Source organism: Dipodomys merriami, unplaced genomic scaffold (genome assembly GCF_024711535.1).
Source record: "Dipodomys merriami isolate MVZ:Mamm:240054 unplaced genomic scaffold, mDipMer1.0.p SCAF_28, whole genome shotgun sequence".
In the NCBI taxonomy this organism is placed as follows: Eukaryota; Metazoa; Chordata; class Mammalia; order Rodentia; family Heteromyidae; genus Dipodomys; species Dipodomys merriami.
Window position 1 is genome coordinate 14460051 of NW_027204270.1, and position 27025 is coordinate 14487075.

A 27025-nucleotide genomic window follows, 5' to 3' on the forward strand; every position below is an offset into this window, starting at 1 on the left:
AATTATAGAAGAAAAGGGATATAAAATTACACTACTAGTATAAAGCCTTATAATATTATTGAAATTCATTACATCATTTGCCTCCTGCCCATTTGAATATAATCATACCTATGTTTTATTAATTGTGTATTATTTGTAAAACCAAACCTTTCCAGTGAATACTTACTATAAGGCTATAACTTCTGTTGTGAAGACTTATAAATTTGTTTAACCATTTTTATTTTCCAAAGATTTCTATACAAAAGCTATCCTAAAAGAAAATCAACTGTAGTTGATATTGTATTGTCTTTTATGTGGTATCATACATGAGCAACTGAGAAAAAGCCTTATAGAAAGAGTGCACTGGATTTACAAGTGTGTTTATGTTTCTCTTAAGATTGGGAGCTTCTGTTAACTTAGGGACAGAGTTGTTCTGATTGAACAAGTAGATTGGATTACTGACTGGAGAATCCATGTAGCAAATCCATTAATCAGACATATTTACTTCCACATTAGAAGCTTTCAACCCAGTCTTATTTTTGAAATGCAAATACAAGCTTTAAAATATTACTTAATAAATTGGTTAGAAATTTACTATAAATATTGGAAGTTATAATAATCCTAGATTTTTTTCTTTGAAAATACATACATAAATAATTTTTTAATTTAGAGGTTACCAGAAGCTCTGGTTTTGTTTTGGTTTGGTTTTTAATCATTTTCAGATGTTATCCAGAAATCTGCAAGTATTCTTTTCCTGTTTTAACTCCTTCCTTTTATCACCTGACTATCAGGGAAGCGAGGTTGAGGCTGCCCTGACCTGACATGTCATGATGTCGACTTGCTAGGTGGGGTTCGCTGGGGACGATAACCAGTGGAATTGTTGGTAAGAACTTTTTTTTTCTTATTTATTTTTTTTTATCAGTAGTGGGGCAATGATTATGGGAGAGTACCCATATTCTATAAGTGGACAATTGTAGAAAAATAAGATTTTAGTATTAAATCTGTTCTTAATAGGAACATATGAAAAGAAGTTCACTCATTCTCAGATTAGTAGCTGATGACAGGAAAGGCCGGCAAATACTAGGTACTGAAATACTCAAAGAATAATTGAACTTATCAAGATAAGACTCCTTAAAATCTAAAACATTTGTTGGAGAAATAAAGTTGCTTTGTTTTACTGTGATTTCAGTTCCTCTGATTGATATTTATTGTATTTTATTATGTAGCTTGATATATAGTGCATTTTATAAGATATTTATTGCTCACTAATTTTAGGGAAATACTGATTTGAGGGTTTTACATTAAAAGATAATTTATTTTTTAAAATCTTCTAAACATAAAATTAAGCTTGAAAGTTCTTGCAGTCTTTCAAAACTATGATATCAATTTAGTTACCTTTGGATCAATAGAAAATTATGTAGTTGAAATTTTAAGACCTTGAACATGAACAGAAAACCACAGACATGGGGGTCAGGGTGTAGCTTAGTTGTAGGCCTTGTCATTAGCATGCTAGAGCCTCTGGATTCATTCCTCAGCCAAAAAAGAAACATAGGCCTGTTAACTGATAAGACTTGTAGAAATTGGTAGCATTAAGACTTAAAATTTAGGTGATTGCTACAGATTTAAAATCTCTCATCTTTCTGCTGGTGTGGTGTTATTTATCTATAATCCTAGCATTGAGGAGGTAGAAGCAGGAAGATCTTGAGTTCAAGGCTAGCTTGAGTTATTTAATGAGGCCCTGTCTCAAAAATCCAGCTCAGTGGTAGAGTATTTGTCTACCATGTACAAAGTTCTAGGTTTGATTCTTAGCACTACCACCACTACCAGAACAAAAACCACCCCTCCTACCCGCCCACACAAACAGGGGCAGATGGCTCACACCTGTAATCCTAGCTACTGAGGAGGCTTAGATCTGAGGATCAGTTTCAAAGCCAGCCTGGAGAGCAAAGTCCATGAGACTTGTCTCCAGTTAACCACCAGAAAACCAGAAGTGTCTCAGTGGCTGAAAGTGGTAGTGTTAGCTTTGAGCAAAAAAAATCTCAGAGACAGCACCCAGACCCTGAGTTCAAGTCCCACCACTCGCAAAAATTAAAATCTTAAATGTCATACTCTACAGGAAGATTTCACAGTGGTTAAGTGTAAATTGAAGAAAGTAAAAATTAGTAACTAGGCACATAGCACATAAAATAATTGTAGTAAGTGCTGGGCATCGATGGCTCACACCAATAATTCTAGCAACTCAGGAGGCTAAGGTCTTGAGGATCGTGATTTGAAAGCAGCTCAGACATGAAATCCATGAGACTCCAATTAACTGCCAAAAAGCTGGAAGTAGAGCTGTGGCTCAAGTATTAGAGCTCTAGCCTTGAGCACAAAAGCTCAGGGATAGCACCTAGGCCCTGAGTTGAAGCCCTAGTAATGGGGAACACATGTATACACACACACACACACACACACACACACACACACACACACACTAATAGGATATGATACGGGGGCACGCGTACACACACAGACACCTTCTAATAGGATATGATACTGATTAAAAGTAATGAAAACACCTGTTGTTCTTCATGCCTAAACAACCTCCTCAGTATTCTTATAGGACTTGACCTTCTTTATTGGTTGGAGGTATCAGTGTAGAGTGAATCTTTAGGTGTTACACATGTGCTGGTCAGTATTACAAATATAAATGCTTGTTTCTAAGTTTGCTGTAGACCACTTGTACATCACTAATGGAATTATACTGGAAGAATTACAGCTATTGCAATGTGATATTAAGTTATTTGTTTCTCTTCTGATGTAGTTTATGCATGTGTCAGTGATAGAAAAAAAATCAGTGTATAGAACTTTAAAGATTGCACTAAAGTTAAAGTATGCTCTTTGGGAAATGTGGTAAGTGAAAGAATTTTCAGATACTTCTGATGAATTTGTGTAAGTTAAGTGGAATGTAGAGCAAATTTGTTCACTTTACACATTTGCAACAAAATACATTTCAAAATACATTCCAAAAATGGAGGAGGCACTGCAAGAAAACTTAAATTGCTCAGATATGAATAAGGGCTCCTACTTTATGTAGCAACTTGTCAGGATCCCATGAACATGTTTATCTTGATTTCTCACATGTGAAGGTTGAGCAGAAGGGATTTCTCTAGCCTGTTCAATAACAGGTAGACTTGTGCTTCAATGAGTCTTACTGTGATGTTTAGTAATGTATTGGAAAGCTGTTTCTATAATTGGATTGAAAGCTCCTGCAAACATTAAATTGCTGATATACATACAGTAATATGAAAAAAATCCAAATTGGAATCATTTACAAGACTTTTTCCATTGAATTATCACTTTATGAAAAACCATGCTTTTGGTACAGTGTTCGTGTACCTTAACTGTATTCGAATATTTGTACAATGTTAATATTTTTAATAAAATTTAACATGTTCAAAATGTTGTGTTGGTGATTTTGGATGGGGCGTGATGGATTCAGTTATAAAACAGATTCAGTAGTTAAGACATTTGAATGGAGTTCTTTTACTCTAGTGTTATTTCTTAATTAAAGGAAGGTAGTGAAGGAGTGACATAGTAGAATACAAGGACTGGATTCCTGAGGGGTTGTTATTTTGTCAGGAAGTACCTTGTTGGGTTTGGACCTGGGTCTAGAGGTATCGGGTAGGAATGTTGGCTTTTGCATTACAGCTTGCCAGTGCAGTTTTTCTGTGCCAATTGTTGCATAACCATGTTAGAACGGATCCCTACAGAACCCAAGGAGATGGGCAAGTAGAAACACTTTCTTGTACTTTCAGGAGTTTTTTGTTTTTTTTTTTTTTGTCTTGGGTCTTTAACATGGTGCCACAAGAGGAGAAGTGGTGAGGGGTCTTGAGGAAGGCAGTTGGAGGGCTTGGGTGCATGAGTAGGATGTATCAGCAGTGCACTTGAAAGTGCCATGTGTGGGGCTCTCAAACACAGCTTTTGTTTTCACATTTATCCCATTCTCTTACAGGTTGCTTAATACAGTACTTTTTCTATGACTTACTTTCCTTGAGATATACTTAGATCTTCACTAGTCAAAAAGGTGGAAGTTCTGCAGCACAAAATGAAAATTGGCGTAGAGTGATGTGCTCATTCCTCTGCATGTTGTGCCTTAGTAACCAACAAGACTTAAGAGGAGGCAATAGGACCTAATGGTCTGTGAGCAAACTGAGTTGTAAGGAGAGTAGTAATATATTCTGCTTTATTCTTAGCAAAAATACCTCAACTTGGGCACCTTTAGGTGTCCTCAACCAGAAGAGGTATGGAGGGCAGGTGTACTGATTTGTAATAGTTTTTTCCCAAAAATAAAGGAAGGTTGCTTTTGAAAAGTTTTTTAAGCTTAGCCTCTATTGGTACCTGAATGCTGAATTTAATTATTTTGTTTTTTGGGGTTTTCTTTTTGCAGGTCCTGGGGCTTGAACTCAGGGTCTGGGTACTGTCCCTGAGCCTCTTTGTGATCAAGGCTAGCACTTTACCACTTGAGCCACAGCACCACTTCTGATTTTTTCTAAGTAGTTTATTGGAGATAAGAGTCTTACGGACTTTTCTGCCCAGGCTGGCTTCAAGCTGTGATCCTCAGATCTCAGCCTCCTTAGTAGCTTACAGACATGAGCCACCTGCACCCGACTGAATTTAGTTCATCTTTATCACTATTATTTCACCCTAAATTTTTGTATATTAAGCAGAAATTAATACATTTTGAAAAGCCATTTAGAAAAAAATCAGCCACTTGAAAATTTTGTTTTATGTTGATCAAATGTTATAAAAAAACGTGTCTTCATTTGAACTTACTGGCTATAGCGGATCTTTTTGCTTTTATTCAAATGGCTAAATTTATTTGGTAAGAAGGACTTGTGTGTCCTGACAGATCTCAGTGTAATTACATTTTTTTGTTGTTGTTAAATGGTACCAGTTTATCATTAGCTTGTATTGAAACTTTTTGTTTTATGTATTAATTTTTTGGGAGGGTCCTAGAGCCTGAACTCAGAGCTTGGGCACTGTTCCTGAGCTTTTGTATTCAAGGCTAGCACTCATCACTGGAGCCACAGATCCACTTCTGGCATTAGTTATTATTAATCATAATAATAGTGTTTATTATTATACTGGAGCTAAGTCTCTTGGACTTTTCCTGCCTGGGTTGGCTTCAACCCATGATCCTTGGATCTCAGCCTTCTGAGTAACTAGGATTATAGATGTGAATGAGCCACTAGCACCCAGCTATATACTTTCTCTTAAGAAATAAAATCTTAAGTTGGTGCCTATAATCCCAGATACTTGTGAATCAGAGATCAGGAGGATGGTAATTCAAGACCAGCCCAACCAAGTAGTTCAAGACCAGTCCAGGCAAGAAGTTAGGCCAGGCACCAGTGGCTCATGCCTGTAATCCTAGCTACTCAGGAGACTGAAATCTGAGACTGAAATCTGCCAGCCCAGGCAGGAAAGTCCGTGAGACTCATCTCCAATTAACCACCAGAAAACTGGAAGTGGCACTGTCACTTAAGTGGTAGAGTGCTTGCCTTGAACTGAAGAGTTAGGGACAGCCCCCAAGTCCAGAGTTCAAGCCCCACAGCCGACCGAAAAAAAAAAGTAAGTACCTTAACTAGTAGTTGAGTGTGGTGGTTGGCCTGGGCAAAGATTATAAGACCCTCTGCCCAAAATAACTAAAGGAAAAAGGGCTGAGAGCATGTCTCAAGTGATAGACCTGCCTGGTAAGCTTGAGGTCTTCCGCCCCTATTACCACCAAAAAATAAAATCTGCAGTGTGGTGCATACAAGTGATCCCCTAAGGAAACAGGCAGAAGGATCTCAAGCTATAGGCATGTGTGGGATATATAGCAACACCTCTCAAAAAAGAAAATAGTTGGGCACTGATGGATCATGCCTGTAATCCTAGCTCTAGCTACTCAGAGATTGAGATCTGAGGGTCGTTGTTCAAAGACAGCCTGGGGAAGAAAGTATGTGAGGCTCTATCTCCAATAAATTACACAGAAAAGTGCTCTGGCACAAGTGGTAGAGTGCTAGAGTTGAGCTAGATAAAAAATGCTCAGTGACAGAGCTCATGCCCCAAGTTCAAACCTCAGGACTAGTACACACACAAAAGAATCTCGGTTAGGGATGTAACTCTGGTAGAGAGCTTGCCTAGGATGTGTAAAGTCTGCATTCCAGCACCAGTAGAAATTTTATTTTTGTTGTTATTATTTGTTGGTTGTGGGACTTGAACTCAAGGCTTGGGCACTGTCCCTGAGCCTCTTTGTGCTCAAAACTAGCAATCTACCACTTGAGCCATAGCGCCACTTCTGGTTTTTGAGTGGTTACTTGGAGATAAGAGTCTCACTGGGCTTTTCTGCCCCGGCTGGCTTCAAACCAAGGTCTTCAGATTTTAGCCTCCTGGGTAGCTAGGATTACAGGCATGAGCCACCAGAGCCTGGCTAGAAAAGAATTTTAAAGCTGGGTCCCAATGGCTTGTACCTCTAATCATAGCTACTTAGGAAATGAGATCTAAGGATAATGGTTCAAAGCCAAGCCTAGGCAGGAAAGTTAATGAGATTCTTAGATCCAGTTAACCATGAAAAAAGCTGGAAATAGAGCTGTGGCTCAAGTGTTAGATAACCAAGGCCCTGACTTCAAGCCCCAGGACCAACACATACAACACATGCGCTTGCTTGCATGCATGAGGCCCTGGGTTCAATTCCTCAGCACCACATAAGCAGAAAAGAAAGCCAGAAGTGGCATTGTGGCTCAAGTGGTAGAGCGCTAGCCTTGAGATGAAGATCTGAGGGACAGCGCCCAGGCCCAGAGTTCAGGCCCCACGACTGGACCAAAAAAAAAAAAAAATTTTTTTAAGGAAAAATTTTACTATTTGTGAAATTTATGTAGTAATCATAATCTCAATAAAAATTATAAAAAAAGAATTTTACTGAATAATACTTCAATATAATATATAGAGTTAATGAAAAAATATGATCTAAATACAATAAACTGAGTGTTCAGTGGCAGAGGATCATGCCTGTAATTCCAGCTACTCAAGAATATTGGACTATCTTGATCCAGTCCAGTTCTGAAATACTGTCTGAAAAGCCACTAAAACAAAGGAGCTTTGGTTTTAACTCAAGTGGCGGTGCTTGCATAACAAGCTCAAGGTTCTGATTTTAGCACGCATTATCACCAGAAAATAAGTGTAGCCAGCATTAAATGCTATTATTGAAACTTTGTATATCGAAAAGTAATGTAGATATGCTTGTTAGTTGTGATGTCTCTTCTATTTACTTTGCCAAAGGTGAAAGAAAAGATAAGTGAGGCTATTTGTTGTGTATGGCAAAGTGTCTTTAGGTGCTTCATGCTTGTAGTTTTAGGTACTTGCCAAGGCGAGTACCCCAGGAGGCTGAGGTAGGAGGATTACAAACTTAAGACCATTCTAGGCAAAATTTCAGGACCAGCATACACAAAAATTTTTTGAAGAAAATTTTTTTGTTGGGGGAGGGGGGGTTCTGGTCATGTGGCCTGAACTCTGGGCCTGGGCGCTGTCTCTCAGCTCATCAGCTCAAGGCTAGCACTCTACCATTTGAGCCACAGCGCCACTTCTGGCTTTTTTCTTTTTGCTTATGTGGTGCTGAGGAATCGAACCCAGGGCCTCATGCATGCAAGGCAAGCGCTCTACCACTGAGCCACCTTCCCAGCCCCAGAAATTTCTTTTTTTTTTTTAAATGTTTTAAAATTTTTTACCAGTCCTGGGGCTTGAACTCAGGGCATGAGCACTCTGTCCCTGAGCAGCTTTTGCTCAAGGCTAGCATTCTACCACTTGAGCCATAGTGGCACTTCTGGCCTTTTCTGTTTATATAGTAATGAGGAATCAAATCCAGGGTTTAATGTATCTAGGCAAGCACTCTACCACTAAGCCACATTCCCAGCCCTTGAAGGAATTTCTAAAGGCTTATTTTAATTCAGATTTGTTTAGATTATGTTCATAATTGGGCAATGCTGTGCAACCTTAAAAATAAGTAGAAAATTCCTGAGGATATTTTCATTTGTATTTGCTTACTTTTCATAGTAGTGGAGTTTAAACTCAGGGCCTTGCACTTGCCAAACAAGTTAGTTTTTTCTTAGTTTTCAAATGGGATTTCATGTTTATGCTCAGGCTATACTTGATTGTGAGCCTCCTTTTTTTTTTCTAGTCAGTGGTGGGGCTTGAACTCTGGGCCTGAGTGCTGTCCCTCAGCTCTTCAACTCAAGGTGAGCGCTCTACCCCTTGAGCTACAGCGCCATTTCTGGTTTTCTGGTGGTTTATTGGAGATAAGAGTTTCACAGAGTTTCCTGCCCCGGGCTGGCTTTGAACTGTGATCCTCAGATCTCAGCCTCCTGAGTAGCTAGAATTACAGGCATGAGCCACCAGCGCCCGGCTTTTGTGAGCCTACTTTTTATACTTATTGCATAGCTAGGATGACAAGTACAAGCCACCATGTCCATAGGGTTTGAACTCAAGGACACTGTCCTTGAATTTGCTATGTTTTTTGTTTTTTGCTCAAGGCTAGCACTCTACCACTTTGAGCCATAGCTCTATTTCCAGTTTTCTGGTTGTTAATTAGAGGTTAGAGCTCACAGACTCTTACCTGGGCTGGCCTCAAATTGCAATCCTCAGCTCAGCCTCCTAAGTAGCTAGGATTTACAGTTGCCAAACACTGGCTAGTCCAGCTTTTTATTGGTTGATATCAGGGGTCTAGGGAACTTTTTGCATGGGCTGGGCCCAACCCTCTATCCTCCAAATCTACTACTCCTAGATAGCTAGGATTATAAGTCTGAGCCACATTGCCTAGTTTCCCCACCATACCTAAGACAAGGTCTCGGTATAGACCAGGTTGCACTCTTGATCCTTCAGCCATTAGGAAAAAAAAATTGGGGGATTTTCTTAAAAATGCAGACTGTGATGCATCAGAGTTGAGGTGAAATAGGAGTCTATTTCAGTAAGTTCCTAGGTGAAGCCAGTTTTCCTGATTCCATTTTTAAAGTAGAGTCATAGATAATCTCACATTTCAGCAGATTTCACAGACTAAATCTTAGCTATCAACAACAAGTGCTTACATTAGTTTGCCTGTACCTGTTTGGTCGAGGTTTTTAAGTTGTGAAGGGATGGTATAATTCAGTGGTAGACCACTTTTGTATTCAGAAGGACCTGGTTTGATTCCTGTGCCACCGAAAAACAAAAACAAAAAAACCAGGAAACATTAGGTAAGGTGAAATGAATTTAGAAAGTAGGTCTTAATAGTTTCAGGGAATTGCTAGCAAATAATAGGAAGGAAAACAAAAAATTCAAGCTGAGTATTAGGGAGAGAGTAGATAGAAAACAGGTTATAACAGGAGTTATAGAAAGTAAAAAATACACTTAAGGCTTATAAAGGGAAGACTGGTAGGTTAATAAAAATAATGTGATTTATTTATGTTTGAGCTAATTTGCCCCTCAAAGAAGCTAATATTCTTCATTATGACAAACTTCAAGTAAACTAAGGAGAAAATCATTAAAGGTGAATTCAAAACAACTTTGAAGGATTAAGAAAGGTGGGAAATGTTCAAGAAGGATATCCAATTTTCTTTCTGGCTACTTAAAATTTTATTTTGAACTAGTGTAAGACCCACAAGAAGTTGCAAAAATAGTAGAGTTCACCTAGCCACTCCAGATCCACCATGACAGCACCTTAGATAACTGGTTCCTCATGAAGCCAGGAAACCCACAGGGAGCAGCCTCTGCAACTAAAAGTCAGACCTTGTTTGGGAATATCCAATTATTAACTCAATGGGAAAAATAAAAATATACAAATGATATATGGAAAAGTACTTTATTTTCCTTTTTTACGGCAAGCTCTTTCCCCCCTGTGGTAGGTTGGTAATACCTATAAGCGATGATGAGAGTTGTGTGTCCCAGGCCTTGTGCTACGGAGGCGTTTACACGTAACCCACAACACCACAAGGTAGGTGTGTAGTCCCCGAATCACACATAACAGAACTCAGACATTGAGGTAAGTGAGATTTGTAGCTAGTGGCTACCTAATAGGGGCAGAGGCACAGTTCAAACTCTGCTCTACTTGACTCAAGTGTGCATTCTCTGTCCATGTGTGTGTGTGTGTGTTTGTGTGTGCGCGCGCGCGTGTGCACGTGCGTGTGCGAGCGCGCGTGCTTCCTCCAGAACTTGAATTCAGGCCCTCAAGCTCTCACTTAACGTACTTGCTGTCTGCTGACGATTTCCCTCTTGAGCCACAACTTGAGTCAGCATTTAGCATTTTACTAGTTCATTGGAGGTGGAGTCCTGAAGACTTGTCTGTCCAAGCTGGCTTGGAGCATGATTCTCTGGATCTCAGCCTCCTGAGTAGTGAGGATTACAGATGTGAACTACAGGTGCCTGGCTTGAGGTGTACATTCTTAACTAGATTGGAAGCAGATGTAGTATGAGGCAAATGCTAAATTTATATTTACTTTGAATCTAATGCCAGCCTAGTTGAAATTTAAAGTAGGGGGAACGGCTGTGGTAGAACACTTGTTTAGTATCATATTCAAGACCCTGGGTTCCATCTCCAGCACCAAAAAAAAAAGTGTTTTGTGCAAGATTAAGGATTATTAAGGTCTTTTTTTCTCCCTTGCACTTTATGTTGAAAATTGACATTTGTTTTGCTTTTCTTCTGTCATTTATTTAAAAAAATTTAAGCCAAAAGTTGTTGTATATTCGTCTCTGAGAAAGCCAGTTGGGGGCTAGGAATATAGTTTAGTGGTGGAGTGCTTGTTAACATACTTGAAAACCTGGATTCATTCCACATAACTGGGGGAAATGACCTTTGTTTTTATTGTTCTCAAATCTCAGCCTCCTGAGTACCTAGGATTAAAGGCGTGAGCCATGGGCACCCAAGTTAGCTTTTTTCTTTTTCTTTTTCTTTTTTTCTCTTTTTTTTGGATCCGGTCATGGGGCCTGAACTCTGGGCCTGGGCACTGTCCCTCAGCTCTTCAGCTCAAGGCTAGTGCTCTACCACTTGAGCTACAGCGCCACTTCTGGCTTTTTTCTTTTTGCTTATGTGGTGCTGAGGAATTGAATCCAGGGCCTTGCAAGGCAAGCGCTCTACCACTGAGCTACCTTCCCAGCCCCTAGCTTTTTCTTTTTTAAAGTAGTTCTAATTGCTGTGTTTGTGATGGCACATGCCTGTAATTCCTTGTACTCCCAAGACTGATGCAGGAGGATCCTGAGTTTTGAGGCCAGCCATGGCAGCTTAGTAAGATCCCGTCAAAAGGGGTGGGGTGTGGCTCAGTGGTACAGTGCTTGCGTAGAATGCAGTGTCCTGGGGTCTATGTCTACTACAACAAAGAAACTATAAACTACCATTTGGAACTTAATGTTAGGATGGGAGAATTGAAGTCAATGTGTTGAAATGTCTATAATTTCAAAGACAAGCCTGATGGAAAACCTAATAAATGTTTCCAATGTGCCATTGTCTTTAAGTTTCTTGTGTTAATGTATTTAAACTTTATATAAACCCTGGAAAATATAAATGTGATACTAAGACAAATATTTTCATCCAAAACTTTGCAGCTGTCAGGGCTACAATTTGGTACTCAGCCAGGTGGGTGTGGAATGAGCTGACACTGTATCAACCACTGCACTGCTTTCTACCTTTTTACTTTGTGCAGTCACTTCATGCAGTCCTAAGAGGTAAATGCCATCAGGCTCCTTTGAAATATTGAAAACCTTGAATATTACCGACTAGGTAGCTTAACAAATTCTTACTCTTTTTGGGTCCGGTCATGGGGCTTGAACTCTGGGCCTGGGTGCTGTCCCTCAGCTCTTCAGCCCAAGGCTAGTGCTCTACCACTTGAGCCACAAAGCACCACTTCCGGCTGTTTTCCTTTTGCTTATGCAGTGCTGAGGAATCGAACCCAGGGCCTCAGGCATGCAAGGCAAGCAGGCATGCAAGGCAAGCACTCTACCACTGAGCCACCTTCCCAGCCCACTTAACAAATTCTTAATAGATGGGACAATGGCTGGTTTTTGTAGGAAGAAGAGTTTAAGAACTGTTCTGTGTTGTGATACTTAAGTTGATAGTCTCTGGATACCTCCCTTTATAAGTAAGTGCAGTTATTATGGCCTTCATTAATTGAAAATGGCTGGCTGTGTGTGTGTCAGTGTCCCTGTACTGGAACTTAAACTCAGGGTCTTGTTTGTTTGTCTGTTGGTCCTAAAGCTTGAACTCAGGACCTGTCAGGTTTTTTTTTTGTTTTTGTTTTTAATTTTGCTCAAGGCTAGTGCTCTATCTCTTGAGCCATAGTTCCACTTCTGGCTTTTTTGGTGCTTAATTGAAGATAAGAGCCTCTCTTACAGACTTTCCTTCCCATGCTGGCGTTGAACCACATAGCTAGGATTATAGATGTGAGCTACCAAGCCCTGCTGATCCACATTTTTAAAAAAAATGTTTATTCCGGGGCTGGGAAGGTGGCTCAGTGGTAGAGCGCTTGCCTTGCATGCATGAGGCCCTGGGTTCGATTCCCCAGCACCACATAAGCAAAAAGCAAAAAGCCCGAAGTGGCGCTATGGCTCAAGTGGTAGAGTGCTAGCCTTGAGCTGAAGAGCTGAAGGACAGCGCCCAGGCCCAGAGATCAGGCCCCACGACCAGACCAAAAAAAAAAAAAAAAAAAATGCTTATTCCCTGAAATACCTCTTTCTTGGGTCTTTTGCTCTACTTTAGAAACTTCATCTACTTTCAGGCTCAAAGGATTTTATGTTGATCATTAATCATAATCATTCCATTCTCATGACACTTGATAATTTTGAATAACAGTTATTATTGTTTGTTTTAACAAGCATTAGGAGAATAGATGGTCCTAACACTATAGCATGGAGATAAGTAGGGACATCTGGCAAAGGGGACGAAGGAATAGAGACTTCTGTGAAAAAAAACTGCTTTGAGAGCACCTCTAGGGATTGAACCAGGACCATACAAGCACTCTGAAACTTGACTCCACACCCAGTCCCTAGGAGCACCTCTTGATTCCACAAATTGCAGTCTTAATCATTTTATTTAATCATGTCATGCTGATTCTTTTTGATAACTTATTTCTCATCAGTCCAATATCCCAATATTTTTAACCTTTAAAAAAATAGTACATGACTTGGAACCAGTATAGAAATAAATACCAGACTAGTCATAAGAATTAACAGCTGGGGCTGGGAAGGTGGCTCAGTGGTATAGTGCTTGCCTTGCAATGCATGAGGCCCTGGGTTCAATTCCTCAGCACCACATAAGCAAAAAGAAAAAAGCCGGAAGTGGCACTGTGGCTCAAGTGGTAGAGCGCTACTAGCCTTGAGCTGAAGAGCTGAGGGACAGCGCCCAGGCCCAGAGTGCAGGCCCCCACGACTGGACCCCCCCCCCCAAAAAAAAGAACAGCTGTACTTGAGTAGAATTCCAACTAGTTGATTTTTTAAAAGCTTACATTAACAGCTGAGTGCTGGTAGCTCACACCTGTAATCCTAACTACTCCTAAGACAGATCTGTGGATCACAGGTTGAAGCCAGCCCAGGCAGAAAAGTCTGTGGGACTCTATCTCTAATTAACCACCAGGAAGCCAGAAGAAGAGCTGTGGCTCAAAGTAAGTGGTAGAATGTTAGCCTTGAGCAAAAAAATCCTAAGGAACACACACAAACCTAAGGACTAACAAAAATACTAAGTACTTTGGCCAAGCCTAGTACTGGCACAAAACCAATTTGCATTAACAGATTCTAAGAATTCAATAGTACTTTTTTAAGTGAATTACATTTTATTTATTAAAACATCAAGTTACATCAACTTCTGACATTTTTTTCTTCTTTTGCTACTAGAGTACAATTTAGGACCTTGCCTTTGCTAGGCTGGTACAATACCATTGATGCACTCTCCATTATTTGCACTGCTTATTTTTGAGATAGAGTCACTTCTTGCTCAGGCACACAGGTGGGTTTTCATACACCTATTTTAGTTTTCCTCTCCTCACTAGAATAGCATCATGCCCAGCTGTCACTTGGTTTCCCCCATTGAACTAGTGTGGGGAGAGGTGGGGGCAGGGTCATGGGCTTGAGCTCGGCCTGGGCACTGTCCCTAAGCTCTAAAGCTCAAAGCTAGCACTCTACCACTTGAGCCACAGTGCCACGTTCAGCTTTTTCTGTTTATGTGGTACTGAGGAATCGAACCCAGGGCCTCATGCATGCGAGGCAAGCACTCTACCACTGAGCCACCTTCCCAGGCCCTGAGTTAATGTTTTATAAAAGAGATTAAGTCTACATGTATCCCAACATATATGACTTGTAAGTTGTAGAACAGTGCTGTGAACCTGAAAGCTACTTCCTAAATTATTATGTCCTTTAATCTTTACTCCTTATCTCTATTTGTCCTACACAATTGTGATTATCATTCACATAAACACAAACATTTCCATTGTGTAATGATGTCAAAGTACTTTAAGTTTTAGATCTCTCTATAGTTCCCTGATTCTCCTTTGGCCTTTTACTTCTTGCCCAATCAGGCTACAATTTTTTTTTTTTTTTTTTGTCGGCCGTGGGGCTTGAACTCTGGGCCTGGGCGCTGTCCCTCAACTCCAGCTCAAGGCGAGCGCTCTACCACTTGAGCTACAGCGCCACTTCCGGTTTTCTGGTGGTTTATTGGAGATAGGAGTCTCACGGTCTCTCCTGCCCCGGCTGGCTTTGAACCGGGATCCTCAGATCTCAGCCTCCTGAGTAGCTAGGATTACAGGCGTGAGCCACCAGCGCCCGGCCAGGCTACAATTTTTGAGTGCCTTCCTGACAGATTTAGGAAGGTTATACTGATTCTTCATGTCCTGGTCCAGCATAACTCATCATTCCCTAACACTTGGGAGAGTCTATTGTTCTGAGACAAATTAGGATACACTGTCACTGATGAGAAAGGAATAAATAATATGGCTGACCTTTCACACTCACAAAAATTATTTATTTTTTTTGTTAGTCATGGTGCCTAAACTCTGGGCCTGGGCGCTGTCCCTTAGCTCTTCAGTTCAAGGCTAGCACTCTACCACTTGAGCCAAACCACTACTTCCAGCTTTTTCTGCTCATGTGGTGCTGAGGAATTGAACACAGGGCTTCATGCATACAAGGCAAGCGCTCTACCACTGAGCCACCTTCCCAGCCCACAAAAATAATTTTTAGACTCCAACTAGTAGGCCCTCCTTTTTGGGGGGGTGGGGGCAGGGGAGCAACTTTGTGGTAAATTGGAGATAAGAATCTCACTGCCTTTCCTGCCCAGGCTGGCTTTGAACTGTGATCCTCAGGTCTGAGCTTCGTAAGTAGCTAGGATTGTAGCCAGTGGCCCCATTCAGGGAGCTTTTGGAGTCACAAAAAGACAGGTTTCTGGCTAATTATTTGGAGTCTTTTGGATTTTTCTGTCTAGACTGTCTGTGAACCCATGTTTGAACCACTGGTGCCCATCTGCTATTTTTTTTTGGGGGGGTCCAGTCGTGGGGCCTGAACTCTGGGCCTGGGCGCTGTCCCTCAGCTCTTCAGCTCAAGGCTAGCGCTCTACAATTTGAGCCACAGCACCACTTCCAGCTTTTTTCTTTTTGCTTATGTGGTGCTGAGGAATCGAACCTAGGGCCTCATGCATGCAGACAAGCACTCTACCACTGAGCCACCTTCCCAGCCCCTGCTATTTTTATTTCTAAAGCCAAAAGTGTTAGAATGTTGCTGTGGTTTGTTTCCATATTGGCATAGTCATACATACTGTGGGGAAGTGTAACGAACAGTGTTTTCATTTAATAAGCTCCCATAGTTACATGGCTTCCTATGGCTTCTGTGTTCTAGTGGTCTCTAATTGGGAAAACTACAGAGTACAAAGAAGGTTGATACTTTGATCTTGGCCATAATATCTACTATTACTCATAAAACAACTCCCATTCATTGTGTTGCTGTTGATAGCTAGACTCAGGAAGCTATATGATCTTAAATGCTAACTCCTGAGTTAAGGAGAACAGGTTCACAGAGGTTAAATGATGATGGGACAGCTAGTTTGTGACAAAGCAAGTACTAGAGTTTAGGATTTGCTCCTCTCATCTTTCTAGAAGTACAGCTTTTTGGGGGGCGGGGGGCGGTCATGGGGCTTGAACTCTAGGCCTGGGTGCTGTCCTTCAGCTCTTCAGCTCAAGGCAAGCACTCTACCACTTGAGCCACAGTGCCACTTCCGGTTTTCTGAGTGGTTTATTGGAGATAAGAGTCTCACAGCCTTTCCTGCCCAGGCTGACTTTGAACCATGATCCTCAGATCTCAGCCTCCTGAGAAGTTAGGATTACAGGCGTGAGCCACCAGTGCCTGGCTGAAGTACAACTTTTTAAAGAAAGACAGTACAGTTAAGTTTGACTTGGGAGGTTTTGGGGGAGTGTTAGTACTGTGATTTGAACTCAACCTCATGCTTACTTGGCTGGTGCTCTATCTTGAGCCATATCTCCAGTCTTCTTTTGCTTTAATTTTTTTCAGATATGGTATCACACTTCACCAAGGGATAGCCTCAGACTTGGATCCTCCATTTTTGCCTCCTAGTATCTAGGATCACAGATGTGTACCACCACACCCAGTTTATTTGTTGAGATGGGAGTCCTGCTAACTTTTTGCCCCAGCTGTCCTCAAACAGCAATCCTCCCCAACTTTGCCTCCTGAGTAGCTGGGATCACAGGCATATATTGTCTACAGGGCCTTTTAGGGAAGGTGTGTGTGTACTGGTACTGGGGCTAGAACTCAGGGCCTCAAGTTCTTGCTCATCTTTTTCTGACATGGCTGGTGCTCTACTATTTGAGCCACTTCAGTACTCAGACATCTTCAGTACCACACATCTTCAGTGGATTTCATTTTGTCATGTCCTTGTTGGGACAACATAAAAAGATCAAAAGGTTTTTTTAACAGTACTGAATGAAGTTTAGCTTGCCTCATGCTTGCTAGACAGGCACTCTGCCACAAGCCACATTTCTACCCTGGGTTTATGGTTTTTAAATTTGATTTGCTGTGTGCTTTTGTCCTTGACTTCAACATTGTAGAATATTTTTAGCAGGTGTTATAATTGAGGATGTGTTCTTTGCGTGTGAAAAATTTAGTCTTTTTAATGTTTTAATACACTTTGAGACATATTACTAGGTAGGTTGCCCAGGCTGGCTATGGACTCTAATCTTCTGCATCATCTTTTCCCCCTTTTTCTTTTTTCCAATATTGCAGGCATGTGCTGTAAAAGTTTTAGCTTTTCAGAGAAAAAGAGAAAAAAGTTTAATATAAAGTGTAGAACTTGATGGATTTGCTTGTCCTTTGGACAAACCTAAACATTCAGTTCACACGTCATTTTATGGTGCAGATCTCAAAGAGCACCTGCTGTTATGCTTGAGGCCTTGGGTTTGATGGTAACAGAACAGCAGGGAAAAAACAGCCACACATTACCACACATTTCTGTCTTTTGCTGTTATTGGGGTTCGGGCTCAGAGCTTCGTGCTTAATAGGCTTTCCTTTTTTTTTTGTCAGTCATGGCCCTGAACTCTGGGCCTGGGCGCTGTCCCTCAGCTCTTCAGCTCAAGCCTAACACTCTTACCACTTGAGCCACAGTGCCACTTCTGGCTTTTTGTTTTTTCTGCTTTATGTGGTGCTCAGGAATCGAACCCAGGGCCTCATGCATGCAAGGCAAGCACTCTACCACTGAGCCACCTTCCCAGCCCCGCTTAATAGGCTTTCTTTTGGCAATCTCCCACATGAGTCACCCCCTCAGCCCTGGTTTTTACTGGTAATTTTGGAGATAGAATGTTGTAGACTTTTCTGTCCTTGCTGGTTCGGAACTGATACCTCTTCCTCCCTGCCCTCCCTCCCCCTCCCCTCCCCCTGCCCTCAATTTCTTTCTCTTTTTTTCTTTTTTTCTTTTTCTTTTTGGTCCTGGAGCTTAAACTCAGGATCTAAGTACTGTCCCTGAGCTGCTTTTGCTCAAGGCTAGCACGAACATTACTGCCACTTCCAGCTTTTTCTGGGTAGTTTATTGGAGATAAAGAGTCTCATGGGACTTTCCTGCCTGGGCTGGCTTTGAACAGCAATCTTCAGATCTCAGCCTTCTGAATAGTTAGAGTTACAGGCATAAGCCACCAGCACTGGGCTATAATTTCTTATTAGCATATATTAGTAGTACAGGTTTTGTTTTATGTTTGTTTCACATAGTGGTAGGGGTCAAATCCAAGACCTTATGTTTGCAAGTGTTATTACCATTGTGCTCCCCTTTACCCTTTCCATCTTTCTTTTTTCTTTTTGCCTATCCTGGGGCTTGAACTCGGGGCTTGGATACCATCCCTGAGTTTCTGTTGCTCAAAGTTAGTGCTCTACCACTTTGAGCCATAACACTACTTCTGGCCTTTTCTGAGTAGTTTATTGGAGACCAGAATCTCATGGCCTTTCCTGCCTGGGCTGGCTTTGAACTGCAATCCTCAGATCTCAGCCTCCTGTGTAGCTAGAATTACAGACTTGAGCCACTGACGAGGGCTCTTCTCCACCTCTTTTTAATGCCAATGATTATTGATTGATAGTGAGAGGAGGAGGAGTACTTTAACTTTTTGGTCAGCTTCTGTAAAAAGAGAAGTAACAAATTTTCCTGCAGGTCTAAATTTTAAGTATCATCAAATACATTGTCAAAAAATCTGCATTTGCAGATGCCAGCCAGTTAGGAAAACTCTCAAAGGTCCTTGCTTTTGCCTTTGCAAAAATAAAAATATCCTAGGGGTTGGGGTTTTAGCTTAGTGGAAGAGTACTTGCCTTGGCAAGTGCAAGGCCCTGAGTTTGGAACTCAGCTCTGAAAAAAAAAAGGTGAAAATATCCTATAAAGCAGTATTTATATAAATAATGCCCTGTGTATCATTTTACTAGCTAGCATTTAGTCAGAGTGCTTTTAGGGGCTTTTTAAAATCTTCATGCCACTACATTACATGTGAGGACATTGAGGTACAAGGATGCTTAACTTGTTTTCCCCCAACTTTATCCAGGTAGTTAATAATTGACCATGACTTAATTACTATCTAACAGATCTGTTTTTAAAAAAGTATTATAGATTAACGATTTTCACTTTTGTTTCATTATTTTGTTTTTACCTTTCCTCTTTCCTTTAACTTCCCTCTTAACGCCAGTATTTAAACTTTAAATACTAGGCTCTTTCTAAGTTTGCTGTGTTGGTTAAGAGCCCCATACTCAGAGTAGAAAATTCAAAATGTGATTGGGCGCCGGTGGCTCACGCCTGTAATCCTAGCTACTCAGGAAGCTGAGATCTAAGGATCATGTTCAAAGCCAGCCCCGGCAGGAAAGTCCGTGAGACTTTTTTTTTGTTGTTGGTCATGGGGCTTGAACTCTGGGCATGGGCACTGTCCCATAGCTCTTCAGCTCAAGGCTCACGGACTTTCCTGCCGGGGCTGGCTTTGAACCATGATCCTCAGATCTCAGCTTCCTGAGTAGCAAGGATTACAGGCGTGAGTCACTGGCACCCGGCTCCATAAGACTGTTATCTCCAATAAACCACCAGAAAACTGGAAGTGGTGCTGTGGTTCAAGTGGTAGAACGCTGGCATTGAGCTGAAGAGAGCAAAGATAATGCTCAAGCCCAGAGTTCAAGCCCCATGACCAACAACAACAACAAATAATTCAAAATGTATTCATATTTTTAGAACTTTTATAAGACATCTCAGAATGGTTAGTCTTTACAGAATGAATTATACTTCATTGGCCAGTGTCTTTTTAAATTTTTTTTTGTTTTGATTACAGTTTTTTGAGGGAGAGCTATCAGCATCCTCTCTGCCTGTTTATAATAAAATTTAAATATTCTACATGTTTTCCTGGGTATCTGTCAGAGATGGTATAAAATTTGGTAAGTAATATACTATGATTTTTTATGTCTTAGAGGTTTTTATTTCAATCACATGTTTGAGTTTTTTTCTGGCCTTTATTTGTTTTAAAGCCATAGTGATTCTGTGTAGTTTTAACTGAAAATGCTTGTGCTGATGCTAATTTTGATCTCTTCCCACTAGCCTATATCCACTGTTCCATCTTAATGGAGGACCTAGGTAAAAAATATATGGAACATTTTCTAACATTAGGGTTATGAGAAATTTCTTATTGTTTAAGTACATACTTTAAGTATTCAATCTAACAGTTACTTACAAGACAATATAAATGTGTTATGTAAGCCAAAGCAATTAAGGATATTTTAATTCTCTTCTTAGTATAAACATGGTATTTTCATAATTCCTTAAAACGTTCTCTTATATTACTTCAAGACTTTTTTTTTTTTTTTGGTCGGTTGTGCGGCCTGAACTCAAGGCTAGCGCTCTACCACTTGAGCCACAGCGCCACTTCCATTTTTTTCTGCTTATGTGGTGCTGAGGAATTGAACCCAGGGCCTCTTGCATGCAAGGTAAGCATTCTACCATTGAGCCACCTTCCCAGCCCCAACTTCAGGACTTTCTTAAGATTCAATGACATTTCCTCTCTGAATGAATTTTTGTGTGTATGTGTGTGTATATACACACATGTGTGCACTTGAACTCAGGGCCTGGGCATTATCTCAGCTTTTTTGCTCAGGGCTGGCTCTCTACCACTTGAGCCACAGCTCTATTCCTGGCTCTTTGGAGATAATTGGAGATAAGAGTCTACTAGACTTTTGTGCCCAGACTTGTCTTCTTCTTCTTCTTCTTTTTTTTTTTTTTTTTTTTGTTGTTGTTGTTGTGGGGCTTGAACTTGGCTTGGGTGCTGTCCCTGTGCTCTTCAGCTGAAAGCAAGCTCTCTACCGCTTGAGCTGCAGTGCCACTTCTGGTTTTCTGGTGGTTTATTGGAGATCAGAGTCCTATGGACTTAACTGCCCAGGCTGGCTTTGAACTGCGATCCTCAAATCTCAGCCTCCTGAGTAGCTAGGATTACACACTGGCACCTGGCTCAGGCTTGGCTTCTAACTGTGGTCCTTAGATCTCACCTTCCTGAGTAACTAGAATTATACACATGAGCCACCAGGTCTTGGCTGTGGGTGAAATTGTATGCTGAACATTTGAGTTGCTAATGGAAAGTGACTAAAAATATTATTGTAAAATGTATTTTGAATCGTTTAGTACCACACAGGAATGCTTTCTTCTGTTTCTGAAACCCTCATTAGGTTTTTGGTTTTCGTTTTGCTTTTGGTTGGTCATGGGCTTGCACTTGAGGTCTGGACACTGTCCCTGGACTCATTTTGCTCTACCACTTTGAGCCACAGCACCACCAGTTTTCTGGTGGTTAATTGGAGATAAGAGTCTCATGGGGGACTTTCCTGCCCATGTTAGCTTCGATCTTCGATCCTCAGATCTCAGCCTTCTGAGTAGCTAAGATTATAGATGTGAGCCACCAGTTCCTGGTCCCTCAGCCCTGCTTTAGATTTAAAACTGTGTCAGCTCACATTTTGGAGATGGTCATGTGGCCATGAAGCTGGTCCTTGTAAGTTCTGTTCAATGACTGCAAGAAATAGAACACCAAGGGACCTTAGGGGAGTAACTTACTTCTTTTCCTTTTTTATTAAGTTGTTTTTAAGCAACTAAAAAAAAAAAATCTGTTAATATATGCCACACAGTTTTAACTTTTTTTCTGGTTGGTCCTGGGGCCTAAACTCAGGGCCTTCACATTATGCCTGAGCCTCTTTGTGTTAAGGGCTAGTGCTCTACTACTTGAGTCACAGTGCCACTTCTGGCCTTCTCTGAGGAGTTTATTGGAGATAAGAATCTCACAGACTTTCTTGCCTGAGCTGGCTTTGAACCAGGATCCTCAAGTCTCAGTCTCCTCAGTAGCTAGGATTATAGGCTTGAGCTACCAGTGCCTGGCTACAATTTAATTTTTTTTTTTTTTAGTCGGTCGTAGGACTTGAACTCTGGGCTTGGGTGCTGTCCCTGCACTCTTCAGCTCAAGACGAGCTCTCTACCGCTTAAGCCACAGCGCCATTTCTGATTTTCTAGTGTTTTATTGGAGATAAAAGTCTCATGGATTTTCCTTCCCGGGCTGGCTTTGAACCAAGATTCTCAGCTCTCAGCCTCCTGAGTAGCTAGGTTAACAGGTGTGAGCCACCGGCACCCGGCCAGTTTTAACTTTTAAGGGTCATTTTAGTGACTTAAAAAAACCCACTAACACATGAATCACTATCAGTACATTTATTTTTGAAAACAAGCTATTTTTAGTGCTTTTTACCTGGAACGAGCTGAAAGTATGTTTATACTGCATTACTTTTGAGCAGATTGCCTAGTTAATAATTGAACAATACTGGGTTGTCCTGCAGTCAGTGAGAACACAAGCTTTTTATGTGTGTAAGACTGGTTCTCTCCCCACATTTTGTCTCCATAATCAATCTTTTTTTTTTTTTTTTTCCGGTCAGTTGTGGGGTTTGAACGCTGGGCCTGGGCACTGTCCCTGCACTCTTCAGCTGAAAGTGAGCTCTCTACCATTTTAGCCACAGTGGCACTTCCGGTTTTCTAGTGGTTTATTGGAGATAAGAGTCTCACGGACTTTCTTTCCTGGGCTGGCTTTGAACCTTGTTCCTTAGATCTCAGCCTCCTGAGTAGCTAGGATTATAGGCGTGAGCTACCTGGCTTACCATAATCAATCTTCAAGACCACAGATCTGACAGCCACTTAGGAGAGGCTGAGAATAATATGTCAAAAATATTCCCCTTTGGGCTGGGAAGGTGGCTCAGTGGTAGAGCACTTGCCTTGCATGCTTGAGGCCCTGGCTTCAATTCCTCAGCACCACATAAGCAGGAAAAAAAAAGCCCGAAGTGGCACTGTGGCTCAGATGGTAAGCACTCTACTACTAAGCCACATTCCCAGCCCCTAAAGACACAATTTTTAATTTATCCCTGTAAAACCTAATGAGGTTGGGGGTGGCTCAGTAGTAGAGCATTTGCTAGCATGTAAGAAACCTTGAAATTCGATCTCTAGCACTGCAATAAATATTTAATATTTGGAAAAAATATTTTAGTCAGGCAAATACTTGTACAATAAAATTTCAGGAACTTACCTGTTTCTTAATGCCAAGAGAAATAGTCTAATAATATAAGAATAGCTAGGGACATATGAAAATACTGCACCCATTTTTTTTCTCTCTCTCTTTTGGTACTACTGGGGATTTCCTGCTTACTAGGCAACTAGTGTTCTACTAACTTGATCCATGCCTCCAGCCTTTTTATCTTTATGTTTGTCTTTATTATTAATTAACTTATTTATTTATTTTTGCCCAAGACTGGCTTTGGACTATGATTCTCCTACTTATACTTCTCACTTGGCTGGGGTTATGACATATCTTGCTTGTTAAGATTTGAGGGGAGGTCTCACTAATGTTTTGCCCTTGCTGGCCTCAAACTCAAAGCTATAACCCTCCTAGCCCTCTGCTTCCCAACTGTCTATTTTTTAAAAAGACAGCCCAGCCAGGCACTAGTGGCTCGCTCTGTAATCCTAGCTATTCAGGAGGCTGACATGTGAAGGTCACAGTGTGAAGCCAACCAAGACAGGAAAGTCTGAGACTCTTACCTCCAATTAACCACCAAAAAACCAGAAGTAGACTGTATCTCAAGTGGTAGAGGGCTGGCCTTGAACAGCAAAGCTAAGGGAAAGGATCCTCAGTGAAAGCCCAAATAACATAACTGGCAGTGTTCATTCAAATTCATAATATTGAGCTTTTGTTCTTTGCTTTATTATTGTTTATTTATTTATTTTTGGATGTGGGGCTTGAACTTAAGGCCTGGGAGCAATCCCTGAGCTCTTTTGCTCAAGGCTAGTACTCTACCACTTTGACACAGATCCACTTCCCATTTTTGAGTGGATTTTGGGAGATAAGATTCTCCCAGGGACTTTTCTGTCCAAGCTGGCTTTGAACAGTGATTCTCAGATCTCAGCCTCCTGAGTAGTAAGATTATGGGCATGAGCTATCTGCACCTGGCTACTTTTTTCTTTTTAGTGAAAGTATTGGAGGTTGAATTCAGAGCTTTATGCCTTTGCTCTAGTTTTTTTGCTCACAGCTGGTACTTTACCACTTAAGCCACATATGCTGTTTTGACTTTTTGCTGGTGGATTAAGAGTTTCTTGGATTTATCTGCCAAGCCTGACTTTAGATCTCAATGTTCTAAGTAGATGTCTTAAGTAGCTAGGATTTTAGGCGTGAACCACTAGTGCCTGACTATTACCACTTTTAATACTTTCAACTTTTTTTAAACATTTCACTCAAAAGTTCTATAGATTTGAAAAAGGAGACCTTGATTCATGTAGCTGTGTGAATGATGGTATTAAGAGACACATACATTAGCGGATCATGAAAGGAGAAAATGATATTGCTAATTTGCCAATGGTTAGAAAATAATAGTTAATGTATGCTAATAATTGTTGTTGTTGTTGGTTGTAGGGCCTGAACTGTCCCTCAGCTCTTTAGCTCAAGGCTAGCACTTTACCACTTGAGCCACAGTGCCACTTCCCACTTTTTCTGTTTATGTGGTGCTGAGGAATTGAACTCAGGGCCTCATGCATGCAAAGCAAGCACTCTATCACCGAGCCATCTTCCCAACCCACTAATATATATATATATTTTTTTTTGTCGGCTGTGGGGCTTGAACTCTGGGCCTGGGCACTGTCTCTCAGCTCTTCAGCTCAAGGCGAGCGCTCTACCACTTGAGCTACAGCGCCACTTCCGGTTTTCTGGTGGTTTATTGGAGATAGGAGTCTCACGGTCTCTCCTGCCCGGGCTGGCTTTGAACCGCAATCCTCAGGTCTCAGCCTCCTGAGTAGCTAGGATTACAGGCGTGAGCCACCAGCGCCCGGCCCCACTAATAATTTTTTTAATGGTAATAAGTTCTATGACTCTTGCCACTCATATATATATATATATAATTTTTTTTTTTGCCAGTCCTTGGGCTTGGAGTCAGGGCCTAGGCACTGTCCCTGAGCTTCTTTCTCTCAAGACTAGCACTCTACCACTTGAGCCACAGTGCCACTTCCAGCTTTTTCTGTTTATGTGGTACTGAGGAATCGAACCCAGGGCTTCATGCATGCTAGGCAAGCACTCTAAGCCACATCCCTGGCCCTCTTGCCAGTTGTAATAACAATATTCCTGGCTCTTAGGAGGCTGAGGCAGGAAAACCTCACATCTGAGGCCAGCCCAGGCTAGATAGGAGAAACCTTGTCTCTTTTAACAGCCAAAGACTGTGGACCTTAGGCACCTATTTAACATGTGGGAGCCCAAAAAAGGTAATGATGGCATTTTCCTTTGAAGTTCAGACTAGCCTTTGGTTTGTGATCTTGCAGCAGCTCCAGCCATTGCTCCTGTACCACTACCCAAAGGGAAGGTGGAATCCTTTCACTTCATTCCTCACAGTCTGCTGAGACCATGATGGCAAAGGTTCACTCTTGGGATACAAGCTAGAAGAAAGGGAGGACTTTGGCAAACATATCCTTCAGGTAATACTTTATATGAGAAGCAATAGTTGTTGTTTGTACCAGTCCTGGGCTTGAATGCAGGGATTGGGTGCTGTCCATGAGATTCTTTTTCTCAAGGCTAGTGTTTTATCACTTGAGTCACGGCTCCACTTCCAGCTTTTTCTGAGTAGTTTATTGAAGATATGAGGCTCATGGACTTTCCTGCCCTGTCTGGCTTTGAACATGAATCCCCAGATCTCACCCTCCTTGGATTACAGGTATGAGCCACTAGCACCCAGCTAATGGTTCTTTTAACTACAGATTTGCCTCTAGTTTCTGTTTGTTTTTGTTGTTGTTGGTGGTGGTGGTGGTGGTCATGGGGCTTGAACTCTGGGCCTGGGCTCTGTCCCTCAGCTCTTCAGCTCAAGGTGAGCACTCTACCACTTAAGCTACAGTGCCACTTCCTGCCTCTAGTTTCAACATTGATTCTTCCCCATAGAACTTCCCAACTTCCAAAAGCTTTGGCACAGTATCTTTAAAGGAAGTGGGAAGAGTGCCTGCAAATGTTAGAAGAGGGAAACATTTTCTCAAATTAAAAAAGTAAATAAAGGCAGTGACTGAAGTGTAGCTTAGTATTAGGCCATTTGCCTAGTGTACATAAGGCTCTGGATTCAACCCTTCACACTGCAAGTGAGGAAGGGAGACAGAGGGAGGGAGAGAGAGGGAGAGAGAGAAAAAGAAAGAGAGAGAGCACGCAGAGGAGCTGAGCGTTGGTGGCTTATGCCTGTACTCCTAGCTACTCAGCCTGTAATCCTAGCTACTCAAGAGGCTGAGATCTGAGGATCATGGTTCAAAGCCAGCCCAGGCAGGAAAGTCCGTGAAACTCTTTTTTTTTTTTTTTTTTTTTTTGTGTCTGGTCGTGGGGCCTGAACTCTGGGCCTGGGCACTGTCCCTCAGCTTTTCAGCTCAAGGCTAGTGCTCTACCACTTTGAGCCACAGCACCACTTCCAGCTTTTTTGCTTATGTGGTGCTGGGAATCGAACCCAGGGCCTCAGGCATGCAAGGCAAGCGCTCTACCACTGAGCCAACTTCCCAGCCCCGTCCGTGAAACTCTTATCTCTAATAAACCACCAAAAAACTAGAAGTGGCATTGTGGCTCAAGAGGTAGAGAGCTGAGGGACAGCACCCAGGCCCAGAGTTCAACCCCCACGACCGACCCCCCAAAAAAAAAAAAGAAAGTACAGAGGGAAAGGCTGCAGGGAGGGAGAGGCAGTAAGCACTAGAGAGGTAGGGATGGTAAGTATCAAAAGTAATTTGTGGTCTTTCTATGAGGATTGCTTGGAACTAACATAAAATGAGGGTTTTATTTCTTAGGCATTATATTTGAAGAAGAATGGAAAGGTAGCTCAAGGCACAATTTTTTTTAAATTTTTTTTTGTCAGTCATGGGCCTGGGCACTGTCCCTCAGCTCTTCAGCTCAAGTCTAGCACTCTATCACTTGAGCCACAGTGCCACTTCTGGCTTTTTTCTGCTTATGTGGTGCTGAGGAATTGAACCCAGGGCCTCATGCATGCAAGGCAAGCATTC

The 27025-nt window shown here is 41.5% G+C and overlaps 1 long non-coding RNA gene across 2 annotated transcripts in view; it reads left to right on the top strand.

The window, feature by feature from the left end:
* Window positions 1-8362: 8362 nt before the first annotated feature.
* Window positions 8363-27025, top strand: part of LOC138838320 (uncharacterized) — a 29979-nt gene continuing 11316 nt past the window's right edge. Inside the window, exons 1-3 of one of the 2 annotated variants that reach the window (XR_011375587.1) lie at window positions 8363-9961; window positions 19791-19893; window positions 25328-25480. This is a non-coding gene — a long non-coding RNA (uncharacterized lncRNA). Of the gene's footprint in view, window positions 9962-19562; window positions 19894-25327; window positions 25481-27025 lie in introns of those variants that run through there. The other variant, XR_011375586.1, reaches the window with a different exon arrangement.